This window comes from Paroedura picta, chromosome 6, assembly GCF_049243985.1.
Source record: "Paroedura picta isolate Pp20150507F chromosome 6, Ppicta_v3.0, whole genome shotgun sequence".
Taxonomy (NCBI): domain Eukaryota; kingdom Metazoa; phylum Chordata; class Lepidosauria; order Squamata; family Gekkonidae; genus Paroedura; species Paroedura picta.
In genome coordinates, this window is record NC_135374.1 from 51,286,314 (window position 1) to 51,309,570 (window position 23,257).

Below are 23,257 nucleotides of genomic sequence, written 5' to 3' on the forward strand. Positions count from 1 at the left end.
TAGGTAGCACTGTGTGTGAACGAGACCTTGGGGTACTTGTGGATTGTAAATTAAACATGAGCAGGCAGTGTGATGCAGCGGTAAAAAAATGCAAATGCCATTTTGGGCTGTATCAACAGGGGCATCACATCAAAATCACAAGATGTCATAGTCCCATTGTATACGGCACTGGTCAGACCACATCTGGAGTACTGTGTGCAGTTCTGGAGGCCTCACTTCAAGAAGGACGTAGATAAAATTGAAAGGGTACAGAGGAGAGCGACGAAGATGATCTGGGGCCAAGGGACCATGCCCTATGAAGATAGGTTGAGGGACTTGGGAATGTTCAGCCTGGAGAAAAGGAGGTTGAGAGGGGACATGATAGCCCTCTTTAAGTATTTGAAAGGTTGTCACTTGGAGGAGGGCAGGATGCTGTTTCTGCTGGCTGCAGAGGAGAGGACACGCAGTAATGGGTTTAAACTTCAAGTACAACGATATAGGCTAGATATCAGGAAAAAGTTTTTCACAGTCAGAGTAGTTCAGCAGTGGAATAGGCTGCCTAGGGAGGTGGTGAGCTCCCCCTCACTGGAAGTCTTCAAGCAAAGGCTGGATACACACTTTTCTTGGATGCTTTAGGATGCTTAGGGCTAATCCTGCGTTGAGCAGGGGGTTGGACTAGATGGCCTGTATGGCCCCTTCCAACTCTATGATTCTATGATTCTATGATTCTATGACTGGCACAAATAAGTTAAAGCTTTCGGAGAGTATATTGTTTAGAGCAGGGGTAGTCAACCTGTGGCCCTCCAGATGTCCATGGACTACAATTCCCATGAGCCCCTGCTAGCAAAAGCTGTCACAGGTTGACTACCCCTGGTTTAGAGTACACTTAGCCTTTTGCAGTTCCTGATAAAGATCTGGGAAATGTAAAAAAAATATTTTACAGATATTCCTATCTTTCAAAAATATTTATTTCAGTTCTCTAGGGCAGGGGTAGTCAACCTGTGGTCCTCCAGATGTTCATGGACTACAATTCCTATGAGCCCCTGCCAGAATTTGCTGGCAGGGGCTCATGGGAATTGTAGTCTGTGGACATCTGGAGGACCACAGGTTCACTACCCCTGCTCTAGGGCTTTTCATATAATAATAGGCAATAATTCTCCAATAAATGTATGTATGTTCTATGTATTGTTTATAAGCTTAATGTAAACCGCCCTGAGCCTCCAGGGAGGGTGGTATAGAAATATAATAAATCTATAAATAAATAAATAAATAAATAAATAAATAAATAAAAGCTTTACAAGCATCCTATTTAAAAGTGTGTGCACTAGCTGTTCCTTGATTAATATTAAAATTGGCAACCCAGCTATCATACAATTTTTAAAAGGCTCATCATTAATAAGAGAACATTGAAAAATGCCATAAACCAGGTGATCTAAAACAGTTTGCATACTGAAGAAGTAATGATATGGAGGTATGGTCAGAAATAACATCTATATCACAGACAAAAAAGGGAGGTATCAGAGAAGCTAAAACAAGAAAATAGTTATGATGCACCAAAAGAATAAATGTATCTGTCTACTGGGTTCAACTAAAGTATTCCCATCCAAAACCAAAAGATATTTATAAAGAACAAACAGAAGTTAACAATAAGCAAATTAAACAACATCCTTTTGGTTCCAGGTAAGATGCCAGAGCCTCTTGTGGCACAGAGTAAGGCAGCAGAAATGCAGTCTCAAAGCTCTGCCCATGAGGCTGTAGTTCAATCCCAGCAGCTGGTTCAAGGTTGGTCGGTAAAATTGCTTGCTGGGGGGTAAACGGTAATGACTGGGGGAGGCACTGAACAAACCACCCCGTATTGAGTCTGCCATGAAAACGCTAGAGGGCGTCACCCCAAGGGTCAGACATGACCCAGTGCTTGCACAGGGGATACCTTTACCTTTACCTTGCCAGATTCTTTGCAGCACTGACTATTCCCATTGATTTAATTATATAGGGTACATGGACCAATTTTATAGATTAAAATAAATAAAAGAAAAGAAGGAATTACAGAAGGCCCAAAAGTAAATAAAAGGAATAAAGAGAGGAAGAACTAAGAGGATAACTATGGTGACAAGCCCAGACTGTTATCTATAAGGTGGCAGTAAACACAGACAGAACATAACACAGACAGAACATAATACTGGGCACTCAGAAAATATAGCTCTACTCTAAAACACACTGATTAATATAGATGCAGAAAGTCTAATAGTCTTTATATAACAACAACCAGTTTTATTCAACAGATTACAAGCTATTTATTTATTTTCAGGAAAGTCTTAAGGGTTTGGAGCAGCAGGGCATAGAGCTTAAAAGTGTAGTAAGAAATGATTCTGCTATTGGAATCTGATACTTCCTTAGTGTAATTTGGATAGAGCATGATTCAGTTTTGATTTTTTCCCCTATGTCCAACATTTAACCCTTGTCCATATGTCTGGTTAACATGCTCAACAAACCCCAGAAGTCCGATGAGATGGACTGTTTTTTACAAGAACAGTACTTCTTCAGTAGACTTGTTTCTTCATCTAGTAATTATATAGATTTAGATGTTACACTACCTTATTTAGCATTTTTTTGGCCTTCTCATTTCTTCCTTTAGCAGTCCTTTTGCTTTTTTTGCTGTTTTGTTGGCCTATTGCCTCCCTTGGTGGATTTCTGCTTTTGATTATTTTGTTTACTGATTTGAAATAAGATTTTATCTTATGTCTTTTCCATCCATCTTCAGCCAGGCATTCTTTCCTTGCCAGATGTAGGGAGCCAGGACAGGAAACTATCAACACACAGGTGGTAGACCACACCTCTCCAAACATCCTCTCAATATACCCAGACAACAGCAACTGAAATTAACCCAAGCACTTTCTGCTAGACATCCCCATTAACATCCTGTATTTACACGGTGACAAAAATGGCTTCCAAGTCATATTGATATTATATGTCTGGTTAACAGCCAGCTTGGTGGCTTCTAATCTGGCAAACCAGGTTTGATTCTGTGCTCCCCCACATGCAACCAGTTGGGCTCGCCACAGCTGTTCTGTTCTGATGGAGCAGTAATATCAGGGCTCTCTCAGCCTCACCTACCTCACAGGGTGTGGGGAGAGGAAAGGGAAGAGAAATGTAAGCTGCTTTGAGACTCCTTCGAGTAGAGAAAAGTGGCATATAAGAACCAACTCTTCTTCTATATGGCTTAAGTTAGACTTCAGTCAGATTGGAGGGAAAGTTAGGACAAAAAAATTTAGAATCAGTAAATCCAAATGCATAATAGAGAAACTCTATTATACTCAGGAAGGAGCAGGAAGACTGGTTACTTTCTTCACATTCCTTTGTTCAATTTTTTTATTCCATGCCTGCAGGCAGACGTCTTTTCATTTGGTAGAAAGGGCTCATGCCTGTGGAATCTATTTAGACCGTAACTGAGCGCCTGAAAGCTTTTGTTGCTAACAGTGGCTATTTAGAAAGTTGATGGACTGGTAATCAGAGCTGGACAGGTACACTTCCACTTTCATCGAAGGCAAGTTGGTCTTCTCTGGTGCTTCCTTGTGCATTCACTATATGGCTTAGCCTCTTAAAAATGATGCCAATTCTTTCAGCAGCCTTTAGTTTCCTTGAAAAGAAACTTTAATTGAACCCGTTCCTTTCATAGTGGGTTCAATTTTCCTTATTACACATTTGGGGAAAAAAAACTTATTAGGGCTTTAAATATTTGGAACAGGCAATGCTGTCATTGTCATTGTGAAGCTATTATGAATTGCAACTGCACTGGAAAGAATATTAAAAGAGCTTGTTGTTCAAATCTGAAAGTGATGTAAACATCCTCTATTGGCATTTTTGTAATGGAGCATATTGTGGCTTTGGCATTCTTTTCTAGCTCTCTGGTAATTAACCCATCTTTTGCAGCATCTGGTCCTGTCTAAGATCCTGACTGCATAGAAGTAGATGAATTATTGGTCTGATCTAGAACAATAATTACAAAAGTACATGGTTTAAATGTTTATATAAAGTGATCAGAGACTATATTGAAGAATTTTGATAAGCTAGGTTTCTATTCAGCTCCTGTTCATTAGCCATAGCTCCTAATTTATGTATTTAAAGTAAATTATAGTAAACTTCTCATAGGTTTAACAAAAAGGTCTGCTCTTATATAATAATTTGTTTTATTTAAAATACTAGTAATCAAGCCCGCTGCAGGGGAATGCAGCGGGCGCTAGGTCCTAACCTCAGACGTCGGCGGGCTGGTCGGCGGCGGGCTGGTCCGCGGCGGCGGCGGGCTGGTCCGCGGCGGCGGCGGGCTGGTCCGCGGCGGCGGCGGGCTGGTCCGCGGCGGCGAGCTTTTATTGTTGGCGGCGGCCTGACGCGGCGAGAGGCCTCTCGCCGCGCCAGCTCGCCAGGAAGGGAACCCCCGGCAGCCGCGCTTCGCGCGACTGCCGGGGGCTCCCTCGGGCGGCGGCCTGACATGGCGAGAGGCGCTTTGCGCCTCTCGCCGCGTCAGCCCGCCAGGCAGGGAACCCCCGGCAGCCGCGCTTCGCGCGACTGCCGGGGGCTCCCTGGGTCGGTGGCCTGACGCGGCGAGAGGCGCTTTGCGCCTCTCGCCGCGTCAGGCCGGGAGGAACTGTGAGCTGCGCTGCGCGCGGCTCGCAGTTCCTGGAGCTGGGAATCGGAGGGACCAATCGGCAGGCGCTTCGCGCCTGCCAATTGGTCCCTCCGATTGTCTGTCGTGAGGAAGGGTCCAATCTGGACCCTTCCTCATCACGGACACATCCCGCCTCGGCAGGCCTTAGCGAATTATTTAGTCCGTGGCGCCCGTGGCGCCACGGGAGGTTTAAAGATATGTTTTTGCTCCTTTTCCAACCAGTGAAAGTTCATAAAAGCATTAAAATTCATAAAAGCATCCATAAAATTAAACATATTTATTGGTAACTCCTACAAAATCAGTGTTTAAACATTAAAAACATGCTGTACAGCAAAGATTAATCAACACAGCTTGTCTATTTACATAACAATCAATACATAGATTCAAATGAGTAGCCGTGTTGGTCTGAAGTAGCACAATAAAATCAGAGTCCAGTAGCACCTTTAAGACCAACAAAGATTTATTCAAGGCATGAGCTTTCGAGTGCAAACACCTTTCGTCAGATGAAGGGTGCTTGCACTCAAAAGCTCACATCTTGAATAAATCTTTGTTGGTCTTAAAGGTGCTACTGGACTCTTATTGTATCAATACATACAGAGATTAGCATGGGGTCCCTATGCTCTTGGGACCCCTGGGCAACTGCCCAACATGCCCATGCATTAATACAGTCCTGTGAATGACACCGATAGAGGGGAGCAGATGAATATCTCTGGGGAAGGAGTTTGAAAGTTATGATGTCATGGCAGAGAAGGCTCTTTCTTGGGCAGTGACACATTGAGCCTAAGATTGCAGGGGCAACCAAAACAGGGCCTCTGAGGACAACCAGAATGAGCAGGAAAGTTTGTATGAGAGAAGGCAGTTCTTAAGGTATGTTGATCTCAGGCCACATAGGGCTTGAAAAATCAATACCAGTACTTTGAACTGAGCATGGAAGCAATTCTGTAGACAGTGTAGGTGGAACAAGATTGAACTGATATGGTCCTTATGACCCACTACATTCAACATTCTGACCACAACATGCTGTACCAATGTAGTTTCTGGACTGTCTTATTTTTTATTATTATTATTTTATGTCTATGTCTATAAATGTATAGACCACCATCTCTGCTATAGCAGACTGAGGGTGGTGCAGAGTGTATGTTCAACAGTACATTAAAATCATAGTTAACAATTCTAAAACCAATTGTATAATCTGTCCATGGGTGTAGAACGAGAACCTAGGATGGAGGTGCAATACAGGAGGGAGGCCAATTACGTATTGATGTTGACTGTTTTACTGGCCTCAAACATAGGCCTGGTGGAAGAATTCAGTTTTACAGGCCTTGCAGAATTCAGTGAGTTCTGACAGAGCCCTGATGTTTTCTGGGACCTCATTCCACCAGGTAGGAGACAAGGCTAAGGAGGCCCTGGCTCTGGTATAGACCAGCAGAATTTCTTTGGGGCCAGGGACCACTTGTCTGTTTTAATGGACCGAGCACAAGAATCTTCTGGGGACATATGCAGAGAGACGGTCCTGTATGGCCTTAAAGGTAAAAACCAGCACCTCAATTTAACTGCTAGAGGACAGGTTGAATATGAGCCATGGAGCCTTTTTTCTTCAATAGGTCTCACAGGCAGACATCTTGGAATAAAGATATGTACTAGCTGAAGTAATACTTATAGTCAGGTGAACTGGTTCTTTGCCAATATAGGCTGCCTCACTGCTTCCTTGGATGGGTATGCAATCATTCCACTTTTTGGAAAAGAGATTTTGTTTGCTAATGGTTATAATGCAACATTAGTAAAACAACCAGAGATGTGCGGATGCAGTCCATTATGTCCATATTGAGTTTTGTTTCCAATAGGATTTCCACATTCATTTCAATTTAAGAAAGATTCAACAAACATAAGGATGAGCTGTACATCCTGTTGAAATGAATTGGAAGATGGTTTTATACTAGGTTCTGTCTTTTGGAACTCAGCTAGGACTCTTGACAGCTTAGTGACTGGAATTATGGGTAATATTTTAGTCTGATTATTAAATATTCTCTTGATGGGTTTACATTAATGGCTTTAGTCATATAAGCATATATACAATATAATTAATATTGTTTATAAGTAGCATTTGGAAAATAACCTCAGAAATGAGTTTTGTGAGTTCAAGTGCACTTTAGCTTTGTTATTGCTAACAACTGTACTGCTTCTTATATGTGAGGGAGCTTGAAAAGAATGTGGAGATGGTATGCAGCTGAGGAGTTCCAAATTCTCTGCACTGACGCTGTCTCCTAAACCACTTTTTGGAAACTGATCCCTGAACAGAAAGTATGCAAAAAGAAAATAAATAATTGAATATTATGGTAACAAATTCCAGAAGGTTTGCCATATTTGTTGCAACACCTTTAAGTCTAACAAATATTTATTCTTGTACCCATTTTCATGAATCAAGCATTTGATAATGTGGGCTGTAGTTTAAAACCCATGTTAGCATAAAGATCTGTTGATATTCCTGATGGCCTATCCTGAATCTTATGAGTATTTGTCTAGTCAATGTGTTTCACATCAGTTATTTCAATAATTCTTGCATAATATTGCAAAGTAAGAGTATTATTGTTTGCATGCAGATAAGGGGATCAGGCAGAGAAAAACAGGGTTGGGCCTTTGTCATTTCTTTATGATCGATTCTGAAAATAATATGATTATATAATGTTAGAAAGCAAAGAAATTCTAATGTCTCTTGCTCATGACTAAGCAGAAGTTTTTATCAAGAGACATAATCTTATTGAAATTTACATTTTTCATTTAGGTCTGCCATATTTAATTTATTTTTAATGAATTTGTAAAAACTTGAGTTATCTTTTGCATATTCTCTTTCCCTACCCCCTGTGCATGTAGGAGGCCATGCTGAAGCTTCAGAGTAATTGCACATCTCCTAGTGAAATTTAGGCTGAGAAGGTCTCTGGGGAGTCTTGCTTTCTGTCATTTAAAAAGCTTTTATAATCACTTAGTCCAAAACAGTGATGTAGGCCGGAGTTTGAATCCTTGGCATATTGCTTATAACGCTGCATTAGCTTAATCCTTCATTTTCTTGTCAATTAAAGACTTATCTTTATTCACAGATTTGCTTATCTTGTATTCTTAGTGTATTTTAATGCTTGCAGTTAAAATCCCTTTGTTTATAAGGCACCATTCAGTTTGTGAACTTTATAAAACCAACCTCTGCCAATTTCACTGTTTGAGAAGAGCCGTAAAGGAGTGTTCCCACAGTCATTACTTATTCCAGAGATGTTCACAAAAGAATGAAGTAAGGGGAAAGTGTATAAAACAATTCTATGCTGACTGGGGCAACCTTTATGGAGCACCTTCCCAGCATCTATTTTAAGCAGAAACCCTTGTAAAAAAATGGTTCACAAAAAAACCCCAACACCCCCCCATAATGCTGTTCCATATAGTGACTGTACAAATTATTGGCAATTATTGAAGGTATTCACATTTAAATGAGAGCCTATCCAAAGTTTGGGAAACAGCAAAGAGAGCTATTGAATATGGGCCTTAGCTGCCCATAGTTACCTGCTGTGAGTAGTATGGGTCATGACTAGTGTCACTCATTTCATATACTCACTTAGGCACATTGAAAAGGCACTGGGGATGGCGAGATAAAAGGGGAGGAAATCTAATAAAAGTGAACATTTGATAAAATCCTGGATGGATTCGCAGTGTACTGTATTCTTTTACATTTCCTTTGTTTTCTCTCTGACTATGATAGTTTCATTTAGATTTAACATTTGGGATACCAATGCAGAAATGTTTTCTACCAATCTCTCATCTCTAATTAGGAAGCTTATTATTCAGTATTTATACTTCAATTGCATCTTTAGGCTATATTTGTTATTATGGCTTTATTGGTCAATGCTTGATAACATCCTTCTCACATTTAAAACATCGGCTTTGTATGGAATCTTGTGCTTGGATCCTGGCTAAAATCATTGGTAGAGTTATTCACATGAGAGTGATGAAGGCTCTTCAAGAGATTCTGTGGCATATTTATTGATTGATAATTCAGTTTGTATATCACCCTTCCCTGAGGGCTCTGGGCGGCTGACAACAATTTATAAAACAAAATTAAAACAATTTAGCATTAAAACATTTAAGCAATACATTTAAAATATGGAGCACATATCTCGTTTCCTATATTCCATATAAGGGGGGAGGGGATAAAGTGCTGTGTTTGATGTTAATTAGGTGGCGTGCAGATGATAACTTCCAGTATCTGTTTGTCTGTATTATTATTATTAAATTTATTACCCACTGCTATCAGCAAGGTCATCTCTCAGTGGGTTACATAATAAAAACACCTCATAAAATATATACTATTATAATCCCCCATTAAAGTTATATACCCCAGTGGCAAATAAACTATCCTTCCACACCAGACAACTAACTCTCTCTCTGTGCACCATAGGGGTAATCTATGGATGCCGGTAGTCCCCCACCTAGCAATGGTCTGGCCCGGTAGTGGTATCTCCTGGAGGGGCCCATTTGATTTTCCTTGTCTTGGCCTCAACTGTAGACCTGGTGGAAGATCTCCATTTTGCAGGCCCGATGGAATGTAGGTTGCTCCTGCAGGGCCTTCAGCCCTTCCAGGAACTTATTTCACCAGGCTGGGGCCAGGACTGAAAAAGCTACACCTCACAGCTACACCATGGAGGGCTCACATCCAGCCAGTTCTGAGGCAGCTGCATTGGTTACCGGTCGCCTTCCAGATCAGGTTCAAGGTTTTGGTTTTGACCTTCAAGGCCATCCGTGGTCTAGGCCCAGCATATATGAGGGACCGCCTTTGAGGGACAGCATATATGAGGGACAGCATATATGAGGGACCGGAAAGAAGATCAGCCCCCCCCCTCACAAACTGGCGGTAGAGAGCGTCACCCCCCACCGTAGATGAGGATGCGGAGAGCAAATGAGTAGGCTACGTCATCGCTGTCACAATTATTGTAAATCATTGGTTTTTATTGTCGTTTTATGGTTTTAGGGGACGGGTTTATGTAAGCCGCCTCGAGCCTTCGGGGGGAGGCGGGGTATAAATATAATAATAATAATAATAATTAAAAAAGGCCCTGGCCCTGGTCGAGGCCAGGTGAACTTCCTGGGGGCCAGTACCACCAACAAGTTAGAGCTCACAGAGCGTAAAGCACTCCAGGCATAGAGTAACAGGCAGTCTCTCAGATAGGCAGTCCCTCAGATATTGGTCCCAGAACATGAAGGGCCTTGAAGGTCAGAACCAGTACCTTGAACCTGATCCAGGCTGCAACCAGTAACTAATGCAGCTGCCTCTACACCGACTGGTTATGGACCCTCCAAGATGTTCCTGTGAGGACCCTGGCAGCTGCATTTTGTACCAGCTGCAATTTCCAGATCAGAGACAAGGGCAGGCCATAATAGTGAGTTTCAGTGGTCAGTTCTGGAGGTGACTATCACATGGATCACTGTGGCCAGGTGCTCTAAAGACAGGTAAGGTGCTAGTAGCCTTGCCTGGGAAAGGTGATAAAATGCCTGGCAGGCTACCCTCATGACCTGTGCCTCCATAGCAAGCAGAGATGACCCGTCAGCCGAAGATGAATAAACAAAGAAATTTCCAAGCTGCGATGGCAAAAAGCTTTATTCAGAATGAGTTCCTAGGTATAAAACCTCATTTTCGTATTTTACTTCCTCAGTAAACTTATTTCTTAATTGGTTTTTTTACAGGGATACAAACAGTCTTCAACCCACTACCTAATTCTTATATTTTATATACCTTATACTTTATATTTTAAGCCATATAATTTGGGTCTATTAGTATCAAAGGTCCATAAAGGTAACTATCTTACAAATGGCCGGGTGGGAGGTTGTTAGGAGGCCAGGAGACACTGGTTATAAGGTCAGGAGGAACTCGTTAGGGGCCTGGATGGCTCGCCCCCTCCATCACCACCATCTCCATCACCACCAGGGCCTTCTTGCTTTACCTGCTGCTGGCTCCAGGCGCATCTGAGAGCAAAGTAGCTGGCTTTCAGTGACAGAGGGTGGGATCTGTAGGGGCAGGGCTAATCACTATTCCATCTGGGCACTATTGGCACTATTCCATCTTGGACACCCAGGACACTCTCCACCCCCCAGACTGTTTCACCAATATTAAGAGGAACAATGGATAAGGATACACACACCTATTTATCAGGTGATATGAACATATATGGTCATGTTGACCCCCTCCCAAAAGCTAATGATGGGCCTGGGAGAAGGGGAGGGGCTTCATATGGACATGTGCATCGCTATGCTACCATATGCTACATGACTGCACCATTTCTGGGGTTTCTTGATGCCTGCAGACTGTTTCATGGTTTTCTCAATGGTAAAAAAAATGGTAAAAATGTTGAGAAAGGCTGTCCTATTTTGTACACATCCTAGAGCTCCTTGGATGGAAAATTATAAAAATAATAAAATGAATGTAGTACATCTCCTGGCTCTGAACACCTAGAAAAGGCAGCTTTTTCAGTCAGCCTTCCCCAATTCCTCTTCTTACTACAGCCAGTCCCATGTGGATTTTGTACACCAGGGTCTCGTGATCTTCAATATAGCCCTCTTTTCTAGTAGCAGAAAAGCTCATTGGCTTCAACCCAAATTGTAAATTGGTGCTTGGATGTTGTCTGTTTTGTTAAATTTGCTCGTACAGCTAATCTTGGGAGCCCCTCTTTCTCACCACATCTAATTAAAGGCATCTCAGGCCATAGTCTGAAAGCCAATACTTTTGCTGTTAAAATGAACACTTGTAATTGTAAGGCACATTGACAAGCATTCTGTAATACTTTTATAATGGCATCTTCTTTCAAAACAGTATCACATATTAAACTGTATGACTCCTATTGTGTCAAAATATTTTGATACCAGGATGATCATATGATTGCAGTCTTTAGCACTAAGCTTCCCATATTACTGGGTTTTGCATGCCAGCATGTAGCTTGATCTCACTTTTTCTTAGCTGTCAGTAAATATACAAATATTTCCGACTTTGTGACTGTCTCCAGATTATTACACAGTCCTGAAAAGAGGATATGTTTTGTAATAGGCTTTTACAATATCTTTCCTGACATAAAGAAATATGGAAGTTCTTTTAAATGAAAACTGGAGAAATCTGTTTAGACAAGATTCCTCAGTATATGGTTATATTATGTTATATTGAGATCAATGCCTATAATACATGCTATACAGATAGCATACTGGACATATACTGGGTTTTCAGTTGTTAAATCAATAGGTGTCAATTAGCCTAGCTAGTTAAATTATGTTATTGTATGTTACATTACATTATATTTTATATTATACTAGTTTCCAAGCCTGTTCCTAAGAACGGTGCCTGAAAGGGTCCCCTCCCCTAGCCCCTGGCCCCTGGCCAGGCAGTTTAAGGTGGCTTTGGGCCGCAGCTTGCAGCCAAATCAAGTGGGGTGGGTGGGGGCTGGGCAGCTCATTAGCAGGGCCAAGACAGAGCTCCTTAGCAGACAGTCAGCAGGCCGGGAGGCCCTCATGAGCAGGCCCAGCCTAGCAGGCTGGGAGGCCCTAGTTAGCAAGCCCTCCACCACGACCCTTTGCCCAGGGCTCTCTCGCCTGCTGCTGGCTCCAGGCACTGAGGCACGTCTGAGAGCAAAGAGGCTAGAGTCCAGGGACGGAGGGCAGGAGCCACAGGAGCAGGGCAAATCAGGGCATAGCTGGCTGCACCCTGATTGGCCCTATTCCAACTTGAACAGCTGGACATGTCCCATCCCCTAGGCTGTTTCAGAAATATATAGAGGAACAACAATGGATAAGGATTATATATTATTATATAATATAATATACTAGAGGAAAAGACTGTTGCACCTAGGGAAACAATGGGTGCTAGGATACACACCTATACTGTGGCCTCCCAGGGGACTGGCAACTTGGCAAAAGTATAAAGCATTGGAAGGAAGGAAGGAAGGAAGGAAGGAAGGAAGGAAGGAAGGAAGGAAGGAAGGAAGGAAGGAAGGAAGGAAGGAAGGAAAGGGACAAGCTGGGTCTCATGGGGCTGGAAGGCAGTCTTTACTCTTTCTCCTGCCACAAAAGACTCTTGAGCCCCCACCACAAAACCTCAAGGAATATTCCTAACCCTGAGGTCACCTTGTCAAAAGCTTTACTAAAATCCAAGTGCATTTAGCTGCACTGGATGAGTTCAAATCCCCTGGGCCAGATGAAATGCACCTGAGAGTGCTCAAAGAACTTTCCAGAGAACTTGCACAGCCCTTGTCCATCATCTTTGGGACCTCCTTAAGGACTGGAAGAGAGCAAATGTTATTCCGATCTTCAAAAAAGGGAGGAAGGATGACCCGGGAAACTACAGACCAGTGAGTCTGACCTCTGTTATGGGGAAGATAATGGAGCAGATATTAAAGGGAGCGATCTGCAAACCTCTGGAGGACAATTTGGTGATCCAAGGAAGTCAGCATGGATTTGTCTCCAACAGGTCTTGCCAGACCAACCTAGTTTCCTTTTCTGACCAAGTAACAGGTTTGCTGGATTGTGGAAATTCGGTTGATGTCATTTACTTGGATTTTAGTAAAGCTTTTGACAAGGTTCCCCACGATGTTCTGATGGATAAGTTGAAGGACTGCAATCTGGATTTTCAGATAGTCAGGTGGATAGGGCATTGGTTAGAGAACCGCATTCAAAGAGTTGTTGTCAATGGTGTTTCATCAGACTGGAGAGAGGTGAGTAGTGGGGTAGCTCAGGGCTCGGTGCTCGGCCCGGTACTTTTTAATGTACTTATTAATAATCTAGATGAGGGGGTGGAGGGACTACTCATCAAGTTTGCAGATGACACCAAACTGGGAGGACTGGCAAATACTCCGGAAGATAGAGACAGAGTTCAACGAGATCTGTACACAATGGAAAAATGGGAAAATGAGAACATGATGCAATTTAATAAAGATAAGTGTAAAGTTCTGCATCTGGGTCAGAAAAATGAAAAGCATGCCTATTGGATGGGGGATACGCTTCTAGGTAACACTGTGTGTGAACGAGACCATGGAGTACTTGTGGATTGTAAGCTAAACACGAGCAGGCAGTGTGATGCAGCGGTAAAAAAGGCAAATGCCATTTTGGGCTGTATCAACAGGGGCATCACATCAAAATCACAAGATGTCATAGTCCCATTGTATACGGCACTGGTCAGACCACACCTGGAGTACTGTGTGCAGTTCTGGAGGCCTCACTTCCAGAAGGACGTAGATAAGGATGATCTGGGGCCAAGGGACCAAGCCCTATGAAGATAGGTTGAGGGACTTGAGAATGTTCAGCCTGGAGAAAAGGAGGTTGAGAGGGGACATGATAGCCCTCTTTAAGTATGTGAAAAGTTGTCACTTGGAGGAGGGGCAGGATGCTGTTTCTGTTGGCTGCCGAAGAGAGGACACGCAGTAATGGGTTTAAACTTCAAGTACAATGATATAGGCTAGATATCAAGAAAAATTTTTTCACAGTCAGAGTAGTTCAGCAGTGGAATAGGCTGCCTAAGGAGGTGGTGAGCTCCCCCTCACTGGCAGTCTTCAAGCAAAGGCTGGATACACATTTTTCTTGGATGCTTTAGGATGGTTAGGGCTGATCCTGCGTTGAGCAGGGGGTTGGACTAGATGGCCTGTATGGCCCCTTCCAAATCTATGATTCTATGATTCTACATCTTTTTAAGGCAATGGCAATTTTTATAGCTTAGTGTAATGGTTAATAACAGCAGCTTCTAATTTGGTGAGGTGGATTTGATTCCCTGCTCTTCAACATGCTGGGTGACCTTGGGCCATCCCCCCACCTCCAGAAGCCACACAGAGGCTGCCATAGGAGGCAGAAACTTGCTCCCCCATGTCCTCCAAGTTGAAAGAGGCCGGGGCAACTTACTGGCAGCAGGATATGCTCTGAGGCTGGCTCCTCTTACCCAGCAAACTTCTGAAACTGGCAGGAAGTTGGAGGCAAAGAGATGACCCCTTATTAAGCCCTTCCTGGTTGAGGACTGCCTCTCGATTGGGGCTAAACTAGCAGGGTGTGCCATTCCTGGCTGAGGGTTATGACTTACTCACAAGTAAACCTTCCCATGGCAGAAGATTTCCTAGCTACCCTGAGTCCCAGAGGGCCAGCAGGGGGACATTTCTGGGCCTTCTGCAGTCCCCACCTCTAGAAGGTACACAGAGGCTCCCTCGGCTCCCCCATATCCTCCAAGTTGAAGGAGGCCTGGGCAGCTTACTGGCAGCAGAGCATGCTCTGAGGCTGGTTTTTCTTCCACCCAGGAAATTCTGAAACCAGCAGAAAGTTGGGGGTGGAGAGCTGACTCTTTATTAAGCCCTTCCTGGCTGAGGATTGTCTCCTGATTGGGGATAAACTACCAGGGTGGACCATTCCTAGCTGGGAGCCAATCAGATATGTGCTGAGTAGTCACTTTGGACATTATTAATGATTATGTATGATTCTTTAATATTATACTTTATAACTAATCTTACATCTTCTTTGGGACCATGGCTTAGTATCTCAAATATTTTTGGCATGTTAGTATAACAATTTCATTATTTAAAATGGCCAATTATATTAGGTATTTCTGGTGGCTTAAATCTGAAATGGCTGTTTCATCATCTTGACTTAAAAGGCAGAAGCACTTCCTCCTATTTATGGTAAAAGAGCATATGATCTGTAAAAAAAATCCTGCAATATTAGAAGAAAGTTGTGTATGATGGTTATCCTCTAAAACTATATATATAGGCACAAAGGGGCAGGATAAGCAAGCCAAGAATCCTCTTAACATTTTAAAATCAGGGTTTTTTTTTGGGGGGGGGCTATATTATTAATATGTATGTGTGTGTGTGTACCAGTATTCAAGTTTATAATGTTGGTTAAGGCTCTTGATCACAGCATGCAGTCGGCAAGATGTCCTGCAGCATAAACTTACCCCCATAGCATAAAGAACAGTTGACACAGAAAAGGATGTAACCAGCATTTCAAGAACTCCCTACTAGTGACTGAAGTGGATCTTATATGCTGGGGGTCATCAAGCCCTAGTCTGCGGCCCGGTACCGGGCCGCCGGCAGCTGCGCTTGCCTTCCCCCCCCCCACAGCGAGAATGAAGGGAAGAGGTAGACACGGTCACCGGCACGCCGGTGAAGCAAACATGCATGCACGCAGGTGCTACGCATGCACGTTTGCACCCACTGGTGGCGAAAACGCGCATGCGCAGCAACTGCGCACATGCGTGTTAGCGCCACCTGGTGGACAAAAATGTGCATGCATGGCAACTGCACGTGCGTGGCACCTGGGCTGTCGGGTCTCCCCTCACCCCCCGAGGTGGTCCCTGACCTCGGAAAGGTTGGAGACCGCTGCTATATGCCACTTCCTTGTCGAGAAACTATGTCTGCTAACCAAATTCTGACTTACAAAACCTGATTCTGAGTTACAGTTGTTTTGGTAAACTGTTGGCTCTAAGAAAATGTAGATTGACTAGCAGAAGAGTGTTTTGCAATGGGGAAATATACCTTGTACAAAGGAAGGTGCTATAGTTAATGAAACAAATCCATAGAATCAAAGCCTGTAAGTCCAACTATAAAACTATGCTATGGGATTAAGCCTCACATATTACGTGGGAGAGTCTCAGACTGCACAAGTGTTCAAATGACTGCTCATTGGTTGGGGAACAAAGCTTGCCATGTATAAAAAGGGTTTAAAATAACAAAGTATTGTGTTTTTGACATTCAAGATATATTGTCAAAAAGCATGTGTGGCATTCAGTCATTGGCATCCTAGGAGCAGGTATTAGATTAAGACAAAAGCAATGCTTTTTAGAAGGAATACCATACAAAATTTGTATCCTGTCTTTCTGCCCTCACGCAGGCTACCAAGGTAGGTAACAATTTAAATCATACATGATAAAGCATACATTAAAATCAGTCTTAAATACACAAGATTTAAACAATTAAAACAGTTAAAACATATAAAATATAACAGCAGTTAAAACATTGTTTTGGAAGGAGAGATCACTGAGGGAATGCTAGATGAAAAAAAAGTCTTCACTCATTAGTGGAAGACAGCAATAGAAGAAGACTGATGAATCTCCTTGTGGGGAAGAGAGTTTAGCACTTTGGTGCCATGGCTGAGAATGCCCTGTCTAAGGTTGCCAGTCATCCACCTAAATTTATAAGGCAAGGGCACCTGAAGTAAGGACCTTGAAGATGATTATAATAATTGGGCAGGTTCATAAGGGCATAGACGGTCCTTCAGGTATGTGGGTCCCAACTGTATGGGACTTTGAATGTCAAGACCAACACCTTGAATTGTGTCTGGTAACAAATTGAGAGCTAGTATAGATGGGCCAAGAATGGAGTGATATTGTTCTTATGAGCCATTTCCACTAACAACCTGGTTGCACTATTCTGTACCAGTTGAAGTACCTGAGAGTTTGTTAAGGGCAACCTCACTTAGAGTTCATTAAAGTAATCTAATTTGGATATAACCATTTCATGCACCACAATGACCAGATATTTTCTGCCCAGAAAATGCCGCAGCTGGTAAACCAGTTCAAGCTGGTTAAAAGTCACTCCTAGTCACAGCTACCACCTGCTTATCTAGCAGCCTGCATCCAAAATCACCCCCACACTATGGACCTGTTCCTTCAAGGGAAGTACAACCACACCAGATGATATCTTAAATTTCAAATCAAATTTTTGCCCATCAATAGCACTTGTGGCCATTTTGGGGGATTAAGCTTCAGTTTATTAACCCCTAATCCATTCAAAAATTGCCTCCACGTACTGGTTCAGGGTTTCTACAGCCGTCTTGGGATCAGTTGGAAGCACAAGATAGAGCTGAATGTCATCATATATTGGTGACAACCTAGCCCAAATATAGCATTAAGTAGGCTGAGAACTTTATGATAAACATGCTTGTCAAATGAAACATCTTGTTTGAACTTCATTGATTATACTGGACATGCTTTTCATCAGATCATCTTGAAGTTCACTGCTGCATTTACTCACATATAACACCATGTGGAGTGGCTTTACATTTTCACCGTATAGAGCTTGTGACTGCCTTGCTTTGTCCATGAATTAAATAATCTCATTTACTAAATATTACACATGGCTGTTTGGATCATTAAAGTGATCAGAATCATTTTCAGTTCATTCCTTCTCCATGCCCGAGCACTCAGATACATCCTTTCAATTATTAATATCACTTAGATTAAATTGCCTACTTTTTCTGCCTCAGTAGTCATCAAATTGAGAAGTGATTGGAAAAACTGTTTCCAGGCACCTAACATAGAGACAATACACAGTCAATCTCAACTCAAAAATCTCAAACTGATTTTTTTCTTTTTTCTTTATTCTTCTTAGAATTGAAGGCAGCAGTGGCCAAGAAAGGCTGTTGTAAGAAAACTAATTATGTATGATAACAATGTAGTCACATTATCGGGGACATCAGAATTAATTCAGGTGCATCCCATCAGCTTGCTGAACAATTTACTATTTGCTGGCAAGCAGGGCATGGATTTACACTGAAATAAAATGCAGAAGAATATCTAAAAGAATAAGAATTCTAAGTAAAACCTTTTGTTTAATATTACTTCTTAATGTATTACTTACTGTGATGCTTAAATATTTTGCTTGTTTTATAAAAAATAACTTATGTCCCAATGTCTGGTAAATAACACCAGTATTCACATAATGTTTTTAATAAACTTAGTTCAGGGATGATAAGACATGTGCACAAAACTATCAGCACTGCATCACAATTCTGAAACACAGTATGTCTTGTTGACAAATAATACACTATGCTAAGGCTTTGCTAAATTCTCCTTCTTGTTCTCCTTTCACTTCTAAACATAGATCACATATTCCAGTTTTCTACTGGTTTGTAATAATCAGAGCTACTAGAGCAGTGGTTCTCAACCTTCCTAATGCCATGACCCTTTAATGACCCCTCATGTTGTGGTCCCCAACCATGAAATTATGCAAGTGTTCTTTCACAGAAATTAAACTGAAAATGACCAATGGTGTGAAGATCCATTGTTATATACAACAATGCATATAAATTGTTTTTTTCCCCGGGGTTTCTCAGTTCTGTTCTGCCTCTTGCCCCACCATGCTGATCTTGGTCTTTTCTGCTTCCCCAGACAGATGAATGCACTATCTCGATCTACCCTGCAAGGCTGTTGTGTGGATGGTGCACCCCCTGCCTAGCTGCTTGCCCTGCCGTGACCCCTGTGGAAGGGTCGTTCGATCCCCAAAGGGGTCCTGACCCCCAGGTTGAGACCCACTGTACTAGAGGAAGCTTTCTCAACCATGGTTTCAGGAAACCTTGGGGTTTCTTGACAGCCACGGAAGTGTTTCCTGAATGGGTGGGAGTTATTTAATTTTTAATATCATTTAAAATTTGTTAAACATTTATTATGTGATATGACCATGTTGACCTGCCCCTCCCAAATGGCCAATGAATGGCTTGAAGGGAGTGGGAAGGGGAGGGAACCACACAGCTATGGTTCCTAACCATATTCTGCACAATTGCACCTCTTCTGGAGCTTCTCAAAGCCTGAAGAATGTCATACCACAACATAACAATCTTTTAAAAGAGGGAAGTACAAAAATGATTGATTCATATGCATGGTACAGGTAACCAGATAGGTGATAACTAGGTAGATAGGCAGATAGGCCTCATTGGTTTGTAGTCCTGAACATGGGCATGAACCCAAAAAATAAAGATTGGGAGCATAAAGCTTGCAACAAATTATGTGTATGTATGTATAGAGAAAATGAGAGAGATTTCAAGTTTCCTATAATCTTACAATAACTCAAGCAAATGTTTTAAATACTCATAACTGCAATCTGTTTCTCCAGGAGATAAATGTTTGCCAGCTTGTTTGGATCAGAACATAATCATGTGTCACAATCACTAGAGATGAATATTCAATTCCAGAAATTCAGATTCTTTTCATTGAAAAGTGCTGATACATGGAAATGGTATAGCTGTATATGCACAGAACTACTTTAACCACACAATCCTTCTCCCACATGCACCATCACAAACAAAATGTATCATGAGCAAAAGCAGCTGTGATTGGCTGCTACTATATGCTGAGCTGCAACTGGAACCACCTCCAAGCCAGGAATCGAATATTGGCATGCACATGCCTGCTCAGCTGGAAGACATTCGTGTACCATCTGAAATGATATTGCCTGGTTTAATGTTGCAAGTTCAGGAGGTGGAAGAGCCCACAGCAAGAAGTAAGTTTAATACAAATCTAAAGAATACTCTCTAATTTATTCTTTAAGTAAATGCTTTACAATTTTTAAGAAGATGGTCATACTACTTACAACAAGGTCTGTGGAAGTGGGTTTGAGCACACACAAATAGCATGACAGATTGAAGTTCATAACGAGGAACTCTGCAATTTCAGTTGTCTGTTAGTTTAATTAAAATTAATTGAATCTCATGTCTTCATCACAACACACACACACATCCATTTATGAGTACTTTGTACCTTTGAGTTGAAATAAGTCCTTTTTGTTCCCTGTTTCCTTAGGAGAACTAAACTACCTAGACTGGATTATACTGCTTACTTCTTTCACAAGGTCTTGTTGAGCTGATTTAGACCATGTAAGTCATCCATTACCTTCTTGGGACAAGTAATGGCATAGACCATTTCTGATTGCTGTTGTTATATTGCCAGAAAAATCTGCGGTAGAGTAAATAACTATGAAAGATATTACTGTATTACTACAGTTGCTGCTGCAGTTTGACACAGAGGATGGAGCATGATACCATCAAGAAGATAACTGTGAACTGCTACTAAATCCCCACTGCAGGGCCAAGAAATACATTTTGTATCATCATATATTCTAATAGTGAAGTCACCCAGTTCTAAGGCTATTTAGATTCAAATCTGAAAATGTGAATGGAAAGGAAGAGGTGAAATCTAAACATCTTTTAAAAGCCCCAACCCGATGATGAAAGGAGTGCCTATAGGTTTAAGAAAGAAGAAGAAGAGCTGGTTCTTATATGCCGTTTTTCTCTACCCGAAGGAGGCTCAAAGCGCCTTACAGCCACCTTCCCTTTCCTCTCCCCAAAACAGACACCCTGTGAGGTGGGTGAGGCTGAGAGAGCCCTGATATCACTGCTTGGTTAGAACAGTTTTATCAGTGCTATGGTGAGCCCAAGGTCACCCCACTGACGGCATGTGGGAGAGTGCAAAATCAAACCCGGCATGCCAGATTAGAAGTCCACACTCCAAACCACTACACCAAATTGGCTGTCCTTCAGACTGATTCTACATGAGGAATTCGGTCCAGGCCAGTGCTGATCTGTTTGCGGGGCTAATGGTGTGACTCAGGCCCTTGGCTGGCCCTTAGCAAGGGAATGTGGATTCTTCTCTGTTCCTTTCCTTGCAGAAAAGGGCCAGTAACAGTGTAGTCCACCTCTTAGACAGAAGAAGTTACTTGATCCTCCTCTGTCTTTGGTTCACTACAGCCAAAACTCACTAGTAGACCTACATCATCTGAGGTATGATTATGCCCTTGACATTTTTTAGTTGTACATATAGTGCTTCCATTTCAGCACAGATGAATCTTTGTTATGTGAGGGAAAAACCCATATTAAACATTGTCTTTGAACATATGATGGAAATATTACAGAATTATTAAGAATATTATTAAGACAGAATATGTAGTAAGTTACATTTGGTACTTTTGTTTAACACAAGCAGGTGCTGAATTCCTTTGGCAATCAGAGTATTAAGACAGAGATTAGGAAGAAATACAGAACAATACTTGGTGTTGTATTGCTAGAATGAAAGCATTCAAAAGCACAAAACAAAAGAAAATGCATGATTTCCTATCCCATAGAGCAAAATTTCAGAGACAATTTGGTAATTCTTCATGCCTTAGTCATATAGTAAAATAATTTTTCCTTTGTAAAAGCTTATAAAAACCATGTAGAATCCAAAGTCACAAAAATATTAATTAATCTTGGCTGTACTTCAATACTATCTGTCCGTAATATAAATGATAAAATATTCTTACTTCACATTTCTAGGAAGCTGAAATACATGATCTGCAACAGAGTTATCAGCTGTTGTATCTTTCATGTTTCTTCTGTAGTCTTAATTTGTTTCACTAAGGAAGATAAATTATAGCTTCTAGGTATAGTTAAATCATTTAAACATCCAGCATACTAGAACCAGGAGTACCAAGGAAAATGTAATTTCTAATAACTCTTTGTGTAACTATTTATAAAAGCATTTCTGAACATTCAGCTCTGTATTTTACATGGCTCTAAAATATTTCTGGAATAATTATTGTGTGTCACACTGAAACTCAGGAGCAATGGATACTCCACATCACCAAACAGCTGTCCCAAATTATTTCTGCAAGTGTCACTTCCTAAGAACATTGTGGAAATGAACTAGTGGCCTCAGCCTTGTTCTCAGTAAGATGAACATCAGAAAAGCATCTAGCTGGCACTAATTGGCACCCCATGAAGCAGTTTCAACAGCTTGATTTCCAAGTATCTGAATGGAAATTGAGCCCAAACTACTCTCACCACTTTAGGGGGATAGTTCCAGGTCAGCATCAAGGTCACATTAATGGGGGCACTCTAAGGATCCTTTCTATATAGCTGGCCTTGTCAGGCTTGGATAGGCACTAGAGATCTCAACCTTCTAAATTCGCTCTCTGACACCACTCATAATCATAATGTTCACATTAAAAGAAATACAATTTCACTGAAACATTGGTGTGGAGTTGTAGTTTGCTAAGGACGACTCTGCCATTTTCCAAGACAGTACAGCTTTGTTTCTTGAGAAGAGGAATAATTGCTTTAGGTCTGAAACTATTCAGTAGCAACACAGTGTTTGTACCCTGTCAATGGTAGTGGGTGAAGTTTGGCTCTATGTTGTTGTTGTTGTTGTTAGGTGCAAAGTCGTGTCCGACCCATTGCAACCCCATGGACAATGATCCTCCAGGCCTTCCTGTCCTCTACCATTCCCCGGAGTCCATTTAAGTTTGCACCTACTGCTTCAATGACTCCATCCAGCTACCTCATTCTCTGTCGTCCCCTTCTTCTTTTGCCCTCGATCGCTCCCAGCATTAGGCTCTTCTCCAGGGAGTCCTTCCTTCTCATGAGGTGGCCAAAGTATTTGAGTTTCATCTTCAGGATCTGGCCTTCTAAGGAGCAGTCAGGGCTGATCTCCTCTAGGATTGACCAGTTTGTTCATCTTGCAGTCCAAGGGACTCACAAGAGTCTTCTCCAGCACCAGAGTTCAAAAGCCTCAATTCTTTGACGCTCGGCCTTCCTTATGGTCCAACTTTCGCAGCCATACATTGCAACTGGGAATACCATAGCCTTGACTAAACGCACTTTTGTTGGCAGGGTGATGTCTCTGCTTTTTAGGATGCTGTCTAGATTTGCCATAGCTTTCCTCCCCAGGAGCAAGCGTCTTTTAATTTCTTTGCTGCAGTCCCCATCTGCAGTGATCTTGGAGCCCAGGAAAATAAAATCTGTCACTATCTCCATTTCTTCCCCATCTATTTGCCATGAATTGAGAGGGCCAGATGCCATGATCTTTGTTTTCTTGAT

At 42.0% G+C, this 23,257-nt stretch overlaps 1 protein-coding gene across 7 annotated transcripts in view; it reads left to right on the forward strand.

The window, feature by feature from the left end:
* LOC143839837 (uncharacterized) overlaps window positions 1-23,257 on the forward strand; it is a 298,170-nt gene that overhangs the window by 52,770 nt on the left and 222,143 nt on the right. The window contains exon 3 of one of the 7 annotated variants that reach the window (XR_013231895.1): window positions 20,208-20,281. The exons of the other annotated variants lie outside the window; for them this stretch is intronic. The gene's annotated coding sequence lies outside the window, so the exon portion shown is untranslated. The remainder of the gene's footprint in view (window positions 1-20,207; window positions 20,282-23,257) is intronic. 7 annotated transcript variants of the gene reach the window in all.